The sequence below is a fragment of the Acanthochromis polyacanthus genome, chromosome 10 (genome assembly GCF_021347895.1).
Source record: "Acanthochromis polyacanthus isolate Apoly-LR-REF ecotype Palm Island chromosome 10, KAUST_Apoly_ChrSc, whole genome shotgun sequence".
NCBI classification, from domain to species: domain Eukaryota; kingdom Metazoa; phylum Chordata; class Actinopteri; family Pomacentridae; genus Acanthochromis; species Acanthochromis polyacanthus.
Window position 1 is genome coordinate 11810666 of NC_067122.1, and position 14679 is coordinate 11825344.

Genomic DNA, 14679 nt, shown 5'->3' on the forward strand with positions numbered 1-14679 from the left:
CGATGGGAATGCTGATGTTTGTGAACTCTTGGGAGTGACTGACAATGATTTAATATCTCTGGAGCAATGGACCCAGGTTACCGCTTATCTGCCTCTCCCTCTCAGTCAGTATACCCATCTGCCCCCACCCCAGTCTGAGCATGCTCTCCTGTCCCGAGGAGCTGGTTAAGGTGAGGAACTGGACGTTAACCAGACGGCTATTCTCCTATCAGCCTGCACCCATCCCCCCATCTCTAAAATAAAGACCAATAATGATGACTCTTTTTAAACATCCCCTTGACAGATGTGGAGTCATGGCTGCCGCTGTGTTATTGTAAAGTGAGGCGTCAGTGTGTGTGTGTGTAATGGTGACTGTCCACCTTCCCCGGCGATGATGAACGGTCAACAGAGTGGTGCCTGCACACAGAAAGCTTGCTAATGTTAGTCAACGGGGACCATAGGTCACGGTTTAATTCGCCTGTCTAGAACAGATTCTCTCGTCTTTGCATCCGTTGCATCTTCTAATGCCTCGGCTTTAACAGTGGGCGCCGCTGTATTTAGGCTAGGTTTTGGATGTGTCGGTTAGTGTGTGTACTGTAATATTTAAGTAGGTACATCCCGCTGTCAGCTTCCTCACCCCACCCCCACTCGCGAAGTCACTCTCTGGTCTAATGGCTCTATTGCTGAGAATGGTCCATGTGTGTTTTTTCTGTTCCTACAGGCTGAAAAAAGAAAAACAAAATCCCACACAGATTGCCCCACTAGGAGCAATCAATTACCTTCCAAGACTTTATGAATCCCTGAACCCTGCCATGGACTCTTTTTTTCTTTTCAGGGTGCTTGAAGCGAGCTAGTCTAGATATCTGGCTGGAAATGTCCACACATACATTCTGTTTTACTCTTTGTCTATCCACTTTGCTTCTAACATGTTCAAGTATTACAATATTTTTCTTTAACTTAAAATCTTTGGCACACACAGACAATAAGCTGAGCATCTGAATCCGCAGCATTCTTTTGGGAGCGGAGTTTAGATTTCTTTTAAATGGTTCCCATGATGTTGAACTGAGTGAGGCAGCATGTTTGTGACAACCGAAATAGAAGTACAGACATAACAAGGAGCTTATAAAAACACTACAGATTTATGTCTCTGTGAGGGCTTGTCTTAGGGGAGATTGTGGTGTTTCACCACTCAAACATTTTTAGTGTTTCCACTTAGATAAACTTAAGGTGAACACTGGATGTGGATGTCATGTCCATACTAGTATGGTACTTAAGTTGTTACAGGAGAAACAATTATATGTGCACAGCTGAAAGTTTTTTTTCTGTGTGTAAAAGACCTGTTACAGTATTCACATTGCATGGAGGGTCCAATCAAATTGAACTCTGTTTGGATTATGAACAGTCCGTGTTCTACCGTATACATTGAGCTTACATTTCTAGAATTACCCTGTGCCTACCTTCTAGTTTAATTTGAACACTGTCTTCTTTACCCAGTGTACGGTAATTGAGCCACTGGACCAGACGGGTTCATTAATGATGCTGTCCCCTCCTCTCCTTACTCTGGCCTGACTGCCCTCCTGTGCCATGTCACTGCTGGGGAACAGCCTTTCCTTTCTTTGGCTTAGCCGTGGCCGGCTGGGGTTAAGTGTGCTTGTTAGGTACCAGTATGTTGCACCCCCATGCCCTTTACATGCTGCCCAGAGCCTTGTGTTAAATAATGGCACCACTTGTAACAATTCAGAGAGGAAGCCAATGAAATATTTTATTGAGGGCACACATACATGCACACAATTATTTATACATTTGCAGGCACATGCACACACAGACATGCACTTGGGCAAAGCGACACACTTGTGGAGTTTCTGGGAACACATAGGTAATGGAAGAATGCAAAGCCCTTGGTCTGTCTAAACATACTATAACTGTTTATTACAGCGCAGCCTCATGTAATACCGTATGGTACACAGGACCCTCTCAGGACAGATGTTGGCTTGTTGCGCAGTCATCCCCGCCACCACTTGAGTGTTTCATTTTTTAGTAGAGTAATAAGTGCTGTGTGTTTTGAAAGGACTCCAAATGATAAATTCTGTTGCTCTTTGCTTCAGCTGCATTTGGCCTGTTAGTGACTATTTGGGTTTTAGATCGGGGTTGTCTGAAGTCACTGATATAAAATCTGGAGCTCATTGTCAGCAGCCGGAATCCATATGTTGCATCTTTTTATGTGCAGTTATATACACATATCATTGAAAGGGACAGCCATTGTCATAGAATGGCTCATGTTGCTATTTAAAATTAGTGCACATATTTCTTTGTAGACATTAAGCTTGTGTCGTTTATCAAACCAATTTGTTTTTATTAAGTGGGGATCGCAGGACCCCTGCTCGCTCTCCACCCATCACCCTTCCCATTGCCAGTGCTCTTTCCCTCAGGAACTCCCAAACATCCATCATGGGCTTGTACAGCCCTTATTTGGGTGACTTAAATGGGTTCAGTTCTCTTAACCTCTCCTCATCACTCATGGGTTTTTGCTCAGAGGTTCTAACACTGTTCACTGCCGTTCCACTCAAGCCTGCCATGGGAAATGTCCCCTTCTGCAGGGAGATAAGGTCCCCGCATGAAGAGAATTCATACACTCATTTATGTCTTACCTGCCTGTCTCTTCTGCTCTGTTTCTTTTTCCTCTTTTATTTCTTCTCCAAGCCCCTATCTTGGCCCATCTCTCAAACATACTTGTGCATTCATTTTCATCTCTGTGCAAACACTGACTCTTTCAATCACACACTTACACCTCCTCTTAATGCTTATCTCTCACATGTGTAGACTAACACCTCTGCTGTAGCTGCCTTTACTTACAGTAATGTCTTTTCATTGGCTCAGTATCTCTGTTGTGTTAAACAACATGCATGTGTTTGCTTTCTGCACGCTACGGCAGATCTCACCGCATACCGTTACCCGTTGCACTTCTCTCTCCCCAGTTTTCCATCCAGCCATGTGAAAGTTAAAGCGAAACGTGGATCTCCTCTAACTCTTGATTCTCCTGAAGCATGTCCTTGCCACCAACATTGTTGGTCTTGAGTTGTTTGCCCTCTTGGCTAGGCCTCGGGTGGAGTTGAAACCTTCCCCTCCCCAGCTCTCTCACCCCTGTCACCTCCCTGCCCCTGTAAAGCTGCCACAGTTCCTGTCTGTTCAGTGTAGGCCTGCACATTTCTTAATAGAGAGATGCTCAGAAGTCCAGGAGTGCAGAGGAGCTCAATGCGCTTCTGTTTTTGGTTTAGCTCAAAAATGTTTTTCCTGGCTCAACCCACTCGTACTTAGGTCCTCTTACAACAAACTAAAAGGTCTTAATTGCCCCCAGGGGAAAGGTTTAGCCACAATAGACATGTGGTGGGACAAAAGCCCAGTGCTCTTACCCCAGCACCCTCACCCCTCCCCAGATAGGAGGGATGAACACGTCAGCAGTGTCTGTTTTGCACTGTGGGTAGCACGGCCACAGGTTCGACGCTGTACAACATTATATATACAGTACAGTATATAGTTCTAGTAAGGCATGGTGTATGGTTGGATAGAGATCTGGAATGTTTACAGTTTACAGCAAATCTAGTGTTTCCTGTTTCTCTTCACATTTTATTTAAAGGAAAGGGTCAGACTACATGTGTGTATCAAATTGTCTCAGTAACCGCACTGGCTAGTTTGCTGTCTGTTTAAGTCTGGAAAAGATGGGAAATAGAGATTCAGGTTATAAGGCACAGATGCAGAGAGTTGAAGCTGTAATGAAGAATTACAGCCTTATGACACTGTAACCTATACGTCAGTATAAAATTACAACTGCAGATGCTGAGATGTGTGTCCACCAGTGATTAAGAAACTCTTTTGAGAATTTGTTTAGGTTTAGTCTAGTGGCCTCTCCCACACGGAGCTACGCAACAAGTGTTAATCTTGCGCTCCTTCCGAAATGAAGTAAATAAGACTTAATTGTAACAGCTTTTGACCCAGCTCTGGTCCCTGCACTCATCTCTCTTGACTCTCATGCCTGTTGAAACATGGAAAGTCCTCATTCATTTTAGCCATCCATAAAGCAAATATTGTTGCACATGCACTAGATGATCAGTCTTCGAATACCTTCTTGTGTGGTAAGTCATGGGCCATTTGAGTTGCACAGCACAGCTTAGCCACCTGACCGGAGTGCAGCCTGGAACCCTCATCACACTCAGCCTATACTTTATTTCTTCGCTGCTCCACAACATTGATATGGAGGAATTCCTGGAAGAGGCCTTGCTGACACAGGATTTGGTAAATAACCAATTGATGTCGATCCACAGGGATATATTGTAAATGTAGGTGAAATATCAACATATCTTTCCCTTCCTTTTTTACAAAATCTACTTTTTTGTGGCGTGAAATATTACATCACAGCCTTTGCACCCTGCTCCAGTTTCAGGTCCTAACTTGAACGATGTTTATTCAGGCAGTCATGAGCAGAACTCTCTTTCCATGATACGGTTCACGGCTATAGCTTGAAGTTGCAGTTGTAGGCCGGTCTAACGCATCATTGCCCATAGGAAGACTTTATAATTATGAATAGAGTTACAGTGATGCGACACATACAATTACTAAGGCTCCCCTGTGCTCTGTATAATTATTATAGCTCAAAGTTATGCTGCCGGCTCACAGAGGCATGTATTACTGCCCTCCCATAAAAGTCCACTTAGTTTAACAGCGACAGGAGAACTCGGAGGACATGGCCAGTGAAACCCCGGACAGCGCCTTGTGCGGTCGGCTCAGAACTGGGCCTTTTGTTCGCTTTTCACGAGTCCTGGGAGCCCATTAACCCAGCCTGCACGGCACTCGGCCCCATGTTTTACTGTAGCAGTGACAGCATGGCACTCCAGCCTGCAGAGCTACTGCTGGACACTCTCTGTTTTACATTCCCCGACTGGAGAGGAAGACCACATTGTTTTACCAGCCGCTGTGGAGTATCTGATTATGTTTTGAAGTGCGAATGCATGCGTGTGTATACGAGTGTGTCTGTTTGCATGTGTGTGTGTGTCCACACAGCGTTTCATGGAGAACGATCAAATGACAAGATGAGCTGTGATCAATGAGCTGTCGACAGAACACTTCTGACCTAGTGGAAAGCGAGTCCCCTGACGGTCTTGGCCCGTTTCAGGCCACCGGGGCAGGGGCGCCGCTGCACAAAGAGCGCTCTGTCTCTGTCAGGATTCCCCCGAGGACTCCTGCACGGGCCCCGCTCACCTCGACAACACCCGGCTACTAACAGCACTTCAACTGTCTGTACTCACTCAGAAAAGTCATATTAATAACTTACCTTCAAACTTCATTATACTGATAATTATTACTAATTATTCTATCACAGTTTTGGATTGAGTTATACAATATTCACAATCAGTATTACATTGCCGAAATATTGTGCAACCACACTGACGATGGAATTATGTTTTCCTCATCTATACATATGGGACTGTTAGGCCCAAAGTAATACTGCAAGACATTTTAGCTTTACATACTTCTAAGCTAAATTTAGATCTTCCGGTCTTTAGAAAATAACCATTGCCAACTATAAACAGTATCTTCACTGTTAAAGTCAAATGAAATGTGCAAGAGTGCTGTTACTTCTGAATGACTGCGCAGTGTCCAAAGAGTAAAGAACACAGCTTCTTCTGTGACACTTCAGTATTCTACTGCATTAATGAGAGAGAGAAAAAAAAACAACTAGGGACAAGCCAGTACTCTTTTAAAGGGGAAAACTAGTTATTGTTTGCACTTAATAATTACGTTCCACACATGTTGTGCAGGTACCGAATTATCACGGCCATCATATTTTAAAACCCTCCGTTTTTATTAGTTGAGTTTGAGTCATGTAAACCAGTTGGACCCAATCTTTTAAATGCTTCACATAAATTCCACTAGTCATTCTGTTTTATTAGCCACTTGTGCTGTGAAAGTTAAATCGGTGTCTAATTCAATCAGACATCATGCAGAATGATTTATTATACTTTTACAGACTTTTTACACTTTCCCTATATCTTGTACCACAAAATTTATAGGTAAATAAAATGCCACTTGCAATTAATGTTACTTGTTCACTATCGGGCTTTAAGGAAAAAAATATTATGCTGCTTTTGCAGACTCCTGCCGTTTTAGTATTCACTGACATTTTTAAGTGTATAAGGGTTGGTTTCTTTATTTGTAATTGTTTATTTATGTGACTTTTTTCCAGAAGTTGGTGGTGAGATGTTTGTGATATTAGTGTCACACGCTCATGGCCAATCGACTTTTGGACAAGATGACCAGCCAACTCTGGTATTCAAAGCAGAATTCTACACCAATCAGCCACAACATTAAAGACCGCCTGCCACATAGTGCATATGTCTCCTGCCTGTCAACCTCTGGAGTTGTCCTGTGATGTCTGGCACTGACACACTGGCACCAGATTCTTGTGTCCTGGATGGGTCAAGCCTCTTCCAGTACATCGTGAAAATGCTCAATTGGATTGGTATCTGGGGAGTCTGGAGGCTGGGTCAGCTCCTCGGACTCATGGTTGTGTTCCTTGAGCCATTCCTGAGCAGTTTTTGTGATGTGGCTGGAGGCATAGTCCTGTTGGGAGAGAGCTGTTGCTCTTAAGGAGTGTGCTTGATATGCAACAATGCTGAGGTGGGTGGTACATCTCAAAATAGCATCCACACTAATCCCGGGAGCCAAAGTTTCCCAGCAGAAAATTGCATTATAATGAGATTATCAGTGTCATTCACTTCACCTGTTACACTTAATATGCTATATTATACAAAGACCAACACGTGTAAACGTGCAGATGGGTTCAAGTAAAAAGTTGCTGTGGGTTCTCAAAAGATGCTCAGAACATATGAACCACGTTGTTCTTTTGGCAGTTCAATGTTAAAGCAACAGCTGAGACTCACAAAACCCTATTAAAAGTTAGAGCTACAGAATAGTCCTGGGATGTTTTTAAATTCAGTGGTGCATAGTGAACAATTTGCCCAGACGGTTGTAAGTCATTTCATTAGGAGCTGGACTTGGTTCGATAATCCTTGCCCTCGCTATACAGTCTGAATCGATTCATGGCCGTCATTGAGGGGAAACTAAGCAAAACCTCTTAACAGGGTCTTAAAGGCATAGTGTGAGGTAATGTTGGAAGTGATAGGTTCTCCCCTGGGGTTGATTAGGCTCAACCCTGTAACTTTCACTTAATGGGATATGACCCCTCAGAGCCCCAAGTCTCTGACAACACACACGCCCGACCATTACTACCACACACACAGACACATAGACACACACACAGTTCACACATTCCACCCTCAACCCTCACACTCCCTGACGCACCAACTGCTGTTTAGTTTAAAACGAGGCTGCCGGCAATTAACTGTGTTATGTCAAGCCTATTCTCTGGCTGTTGCTCGCTGGATAAACTGTTCCAATTGGTCCCCAGCAGCCGACTGAGTAGAACAGTAAGTAGGTGTCTCTGTTATCACAGCATGGTTTTAAAAAGCCCACTGAGGATTACACAGTGCAGTGTAGGATTTCGGGCTGGTTAGCCAACGTAGACCTATTAGCTTATTGTTTTGCCTTGGCAACATGTGAAGGTGAACTCCTAGAATCCATCCTTGAATTATCACATTGTCCACTTTTGGCCAGTTGCTCTATCAGTGAGAATAACAATATGGTATGTTGGGAAGGGACTTTGCCAGTAACTTTTTGGTTCTGGTGTGGATTTTCCGCTTAAAGTCGGAGTGTTTTAAAAGGAGAAAAAGCAGAGGTCTCCATGGCATTCATAGTGGCTAATGTTAGCAAACCTGTCTGGCAGAGGTTGGGAAATATTGCTATTACTGTACTATTAGTCCACTCACTGGATGTCCTTCTGCGTGTTGCTGTTTTCTTTGTTATGGAAACAACAACAACAACCAACTTTAGGCTAGCAACCTATTGCATTAAAAATTTAAAGTTTTGCAGAGGATTTGGATTGTACCATAAGTTTTTTGTCCTGAGGATTATCAATTTTATTCAGAGCTCCTCTCCCTGCATGCAAATGTTCCACAGCAATTCCTTCCATCACTATCTTGAGGGAACACTAAAGCTGGATCTGTTACTTGGCCCTGCCCATGATGACTGTGATTGGTTTAAGTAAATACAAGAAATGTCAGTGTTTTTTTCCCCAAAAAAATCTTTTTTATTTAATTTTAAATTTTAAGAAACAAATATAACAATGAACAGGTTCGTAAACACAACAACATGCCCTTTTACAGAAACGAGTACAAAGCAACCTACTACGTCATCTCTCACACTTCAATATCCTTAACATATAACATAAAAGGTACCCAGACACTCTCAAAAATTTTTTGTCTGCCCTTCAGCACATAGGTAATCCTTTCTAGTGGGAGGGTAGACAACATCTGTTGTCTCCACTGACGCAACGCAGGCCCATGGATCATCTTCCAACATAACGAAATGCATCTCTTCGCATTTAACAGGCTTATATCTATAAATACTCTTTCACCTTTTGTATATATATGTTTTTCTGGGTATAAACCAAATAAGAACAGTCTAGGGTCCAACACAATGTTTTTAGCAATTACTTTCTCAATTTCACTTCTTATTCCTTCCCAGAACAGCACAATGTTTTTACAATACCACATACAATGAACCAGTGTTCCTCTGAATTCATTACATTTTGGACACACATCAGGACAATTCCGATCATACCTATTAAGATCTACTGGCGTTACATAAATTCTCATTAACCATTTGAACTGTATTAATCTGAGACGTGTATTAATAGATGTGGAATGTGTCAAGTTGCATGCATCTCTCCAATCTTCCTCTGACAACACTAATGACAAATCCTCCTTCCAAGCTTTAAATCTGCTGTATGAATCTTCTGACATTTTAGATATCATGACATTATAAATGCGTGATATTATGTCTTTTTTCCGACTATCTTTTGTCATCATCTCTTCTAAAGTCGATTGAGTAGGTTTTGTTAGAACATTATTCTGATATTTCTGTATGAAGCTTCTGATTTGAAGATATTTAAAGGAATATTTTTTCTCTATATCAAATCTATCCTGCGACTCCTGAAAACACATTAGTGTGTCAGATTCAGATAGGTAAAGATCTTGAATCATTTTTAATCCTTTGGTTCTCCATTGATGAAATACTGTTTCATCTCTCCCAGGTACAAATAACTGAATGCCCCACAAGGGACTGAACTGAGACAAACCATTTGGTTCTTTTAAATATTTTTTGACATCCCTCCAGACTCTAATCATATTTTTAAGTATTGGGTTTTTTGCCTGTTTCAATAATTTTGTAATTGTATTTGAGTACAAGTATTGAGGGAGTTTTAAATGCAACCCTTGGCTTTCCATTTCTACCCAGTGAGGTAAATGATTTGTATAATAAAACATCATAGATCTTAACTGTGCAGCCCAATAATATAATTGAAAGTTCAGGCATTTCAGGCCTCCACGATCATATGGAAGATAAACAGAGACAGACGTCGTCTTGGCCTTCTATTATTCCATATAAATCGTAAAAGCATCTTTTTTATTTGAGAAAAGATGCCAGGTGGAGGTGGTAGGGGAATATTTTGAAACATATAGAGTATCTTTGGTAATGTGTTCAATTTTATTATATTAATTCTCCCAATCATATTTATTGGTAATGACATCCATCTTTCAACCGAATTATTTAGGTCTGTGTTTATAAGACTATAGTTTGTTTCTACTATCTGTTTTAGATCTGGTAAAATTTGGATTCTCAATTACTCAAACTGTGAAACAACATTAAATTGTAATACATCTTCAATTGGAATGGCTCTCTCCTTTGCATTTAGTAACAAGATTGAAGATTTAGTTTTATTTATTTTATAACCAGAAATACTACTAAAAGAGTTTATTATTCCCAGAATAGTTGGTATTGACTTGTTTAAATTAGACAAAAATAAAATTATGTCATCAGCAAAAAGGGAAATTTTATGACTCGTTGGTCCAATCACAATCCCATTCAGCTGAGGGTGAGAACGTATTGCAATTGCAAATGGTTCTATTGCTAATGTGAATAGTAGAGGGGAAAGTGAGCAACCTTGTCTACAACCCCTACAAACATTGAATGGTTTTGAAATATTTCTATTAGTCTTACCTTCGGCCGTTGGATTTTTATACAATATCTTAATCCATTTTAAAAAATGCATTCCACATCCAAATTTTTCAAGAACCTGATAAAGGTATAACCACTCTACTCTATCAGATGCCTTCTCGGCGTCTATTGACAGAAGAGCAGTGTCTGGTGCATTATTATTATAATAAATTATATTTAATACTCTTCTTACATTATGAAAGCCCTGTCTACCCATTATGAACCCATTTTGATCTTGATCAATTATATCTGGTACAATGTTTTGCAATCGCCGAGCTAAGACTTTAGTAATAATTTTTAAATCAGAATTTAGCAAACTAATAGGTCTAAAATTTTCGCATTTATTGGGGGGTTTACCTAATTTTGGCAAAACAGTAATCATTGCTGTGTTCATTGTAGAAGGGAGACAATTTGATTGGAAAACTTCTTTAATCATTTCCAACAAAGGGGTAATTAATTTGTCTTTGAATTTCTTGTATAAATCGATTGGAAGACCATCTGGCCCTGCCCTTTTCCCAGATTTCATACTGTCAATTGCTTTGTCAATTGCTTGTCCTATTTCTTCTTTTGTGATTTCAACATTTAGAGCATTTTCGTTTTCCTTTGAAATCTTAGGTATATCTAATTTATTTAAAAATATATTTATATTCTCTGATCGTATAGTTTGTGCTTTATACAGCTCTTCATAATAACTTTTAAAAGCTGTATTTATTTCCTCTGGGTCCAGTAAGATTTGACCATTTGCTTTAATAGATGTGATAGGTATTTTATCTTCCAATTGTTTTACACACATGGACAAAATTGTTGGTACCCCTCAGTTAAAGAAGGAAAAACCCACAATTCTCACTGAAATCACTTGAAACTCACAAAAGTAACAATAAATAAAAATTTATTGAAAATTAAATAATCAAAATCAGCCATCACTTTTGAATTGTTGATTAACATAATTATTTTAAAAAAAACAAACTAATGAAATAGGGCTGGACAAAAATGATGGTACCCATAACTTAATATTTTGTTGCACAACCTTTTGAGGCAATCACTGCAATTAAACGATTTCTGTATTTGTCAATGAGCGTTCTGCAGCTGTCAACAGGTATTTTGGCCCACTCCTCATGAGCAAACAGCTCCAGTTGTCTCAGGTTTGATGGGTGTCTTCTCCAAATGGCATGTTTCAGCTCCTTCCACATATGTTCAATGGGATTCAGATCTGGGCTCATAGAAGGCCACTTTAGAATAGTCCAACGCTTTTCTCTCAGCCATTCTTGGGTGTTTTTGGCTGTGTGTTTTGGATCGTTGTCCTGTTGGAAGACCCATGACCTGCGACTGAGACCAAGCTTTCTGACACGAGGCAGCACATTTCTCTCCAGAATGCCTTGATAGTCTTCAGATTTCATCGTACCTTGCACACTTTCAAGACACCCTGTGCCAGATGCAGCAAAGCAGCCCCAAAACATTACTGAGCCTCCTCCATGTTTCAACGTGGGGACAGTGTTCTTTTCTTCGTATGCTTGGTTTTTGAGTCTATGAACATAGAGTTGATGTGCCTTACCAAAAAGCTCCAGTTTGGTCTCATCTGTCCAAAGGACATTCTCCCAGAAGCTTTGTGGCTTGTCAACATGCATTTTTGCAAATTCCAGTCTCGCTTTTTTATGAGTTTTTTACAGCAGTGGTGTCCTCCTTGGTCATCTCCCATGAAGTCCACTTTGGCTCAAACAACGACGAATGGTGCGATCTGACACTGATGTACCTTGGCCTTGGAGTTCACCTTTAATTTCTTTGGAGGTTGCTCTGGGCTCTTTGGATACAATTCGAACGATCCGTCTCTTCAATTTGTCATCAATTTTCCTCTTGCGGCCACGTCCAGGGAGGTTGGCTACTGTCCCGTGGGTCTTGAACTTCTGAATAATATGAGCCACTGTTGTCACAGGAACTTCAAGCTGTTTAGAGATGGTCTTATAGCCTTTACCTTTAAGATGTTTGTCTATAATTTTTTTTCGGATGTCCTGGGACAATTCTCTCCTTCGCTTTCTGTTGTCCATGTTCAGTGTGGTACACACCTTTTCACCAAACAGCAGGGTGACTACTTGTCTCCCTTTAAATAGGCAGACTGACTGATTATGAGTTTGGAAACACCTGTGATGTCAATTAAATGACACACCTGAGTTAATCATGTCACTCTGGTCAAATAGTTTTCAATCTTTTATAGAGGTACCATCATTTTTGTCCAGGCCTGTTTCATTAGTTTGTTTTTTTAAATAATTATGTTAATCAACAATTCAAAAGTAATGGCTGTTTTTGATTATTTAATTTTCAATAAATTTTTATTTATTGTTACTTTTGTGAGTTTCAAGTGATTTCAGTGAGAATTGTGGGTTTTTCCTTCTTTAACTGAGGGGTACCAACAATTTTGTCCACGTGTGTATTTGCCATGCCAACAACTTGCCAGCCTCATCTCCCTGCTCATAGAATGACTGTTTAAGGCGCAAAAGACTCAACACAGCTCTAAAAGCAGAGTATTTATCATATTCTGCTCTCAGAATTAATAATTCTTTTTCTAATTGAGAATTCTAGCTTCTGTTAATTTTCTCCTGAAGTGCTTTTATTTTACATTCTAACTGTGACCTAAGCTCTTGATTCTTTTTAGATTTAAAACTTCTATAGCTAATTATATGTCCTCTAAGAAACGCCTTAAATGCTTCCCATTTTGTGCATGCCGTTGTTTGTGTAGTATTAATTTCAAAGAAATCATCAATTTGTTTACTTAAATATTTCACCAAATCTTCATCTTGCAGCCATTTGTGCTGAAATTGCCATCTTGAGGGGTCTCTTTTAAGCTTAGAATCTCTGTAGACTAAACAGCATGGAGTATGATCCGAAATAACAATGTCATCATAAGAGCAGTCGTAAACTTTGGATTGCAAGATGATGGAGACAAGAAAGAAATCTGTTCTAGAGTAACTTTGGTGAGTGCCTGAATGACAAGAATAAGTTTTAATGTTCTGATTCCTTTCTCTCCATATATCCATTAATTTTAAGTCTTTCATAGATCTATGAATTATAGCTCTACAGCCAACATGTGATTGATCAACTCCACTTGATCCGTCCAATTTTGGGTTTATTGCACAGTTGAAGTCTCCCCCAATTATATGGGAACCTTGAAGAGTAGAAAGAGTGAAGAAGAGATCATTGTAAAAATTACTGTCATCTGTAGTGAGTGTTTTTTTGTTCTCTATTGCAGAAAAATGGTTTGGTGCAGTCAGACTATTCTGTTCTGCCAAATGGGCTGGTGAAACATCAAATAATGTATGATGCCTATTTGACTAAATCCAAACAGAAAAAGATCAGCAACCTTGTCAAAAAGTTTATTTCACTAATAGCCTTGTTTACTTATGATTGAACATTCTGTCAATGTGTGATGATAATAAACTTAAAAAAAAAAGTAACATCTATGATAGAACTCAGTGTTCTACCTGAGGATGGTGGCTTTGTAACAAATGATTTAACTGTAGGTTACAAGCTGTGACTGTGTGTGACAGTTAACCCGTCTGGTGTGAAGAAAAGTACACAAAATCATTTATAGTTATTACCGTGCCTGTAAGATCATGATTGATCCTGTCTCCATGTCAGGGATAATTTAGATTTAAAAGTCACTCATGAAGTTACAACTGTTGTTCCATGTGGAAACGCATTCATTCTTCTCTCTTTGGGTCCTGCTGCTGTTTTGATGCTGCAGATATTTTGTAAACTCAGAGGAACGAGTCCTGCAAACAGCTGGAAAAAGTAACTGAAATTGAGCTTCTGCTAATGTTTTGTCAAAGCCCTGATTACATTTCTTTAATGGTGAGTCTGACCTGTTCACGCAGTTAAGTTTTGTTTTTATGGACATTTCAGTTCGTAATAGGTGTGAAATCCCAGAGCAAAGTAACTGAGAAAGGTGTTTAATGATTTTGGCTGCACACTGTGTCTTTGCTGGGCTCTGTGATGTTTTTGGACTACTATTGCTGCTGAAATGTGAAAACATACTTTTCCAAATTACTTCACACAACCTGTAGTACATCACCTGTATGTGCCTTTGTGTTGATGTGTCGATATAAGTTCAGACGTGTGCTGTGTGGAAAGCGATATGGAAAAATGACAAGGTCCAGCTGAGTAGGATAGCTGCAGCAACTTTTACAGAAAAGTGACCAGTAGCTCATTCAGACATGAAGCAAACATCTTCAGTTGCCGTCAGATTGGCTGGAGCACCAATCGCCCCTGTCTAACTTAACGCAAGAGTGTTTCCATTTGTAGGTATATGTTATTCTTTCCTTCAAAAGTTACAGAGCACGCTTACATGCATATTAGTATCCTGGGTTTTGACCTTTTTTGGGTTGTAACTTTAGCATGTGTGCAGGTGTGTCTTGATTCTTCAACATCTCAGCTACTCAGTTCTCCACAAACTGAGAATGTTTGGAAACCTGGGTAAGATGTTTACATGTCACAGTATCCTGGTTTCCATCGGAGCAGTCAAACTAGCATGTCCAGGATTGT

General features: G+C 40.2%; 1 protein-coding gene across 3 annotated transcripts in view; it reads left to right on the forward strand.

Annotated features, from left to right (window-relative positions):
- Window positions 1–14679, forward strand: part of rab28 (RAB28, member RAS oncogene family) — an 84339-nt gene that overhangs the window by 11943 nt on the left and 57717 nt on the right. The window lies entirely within an intron of this gene.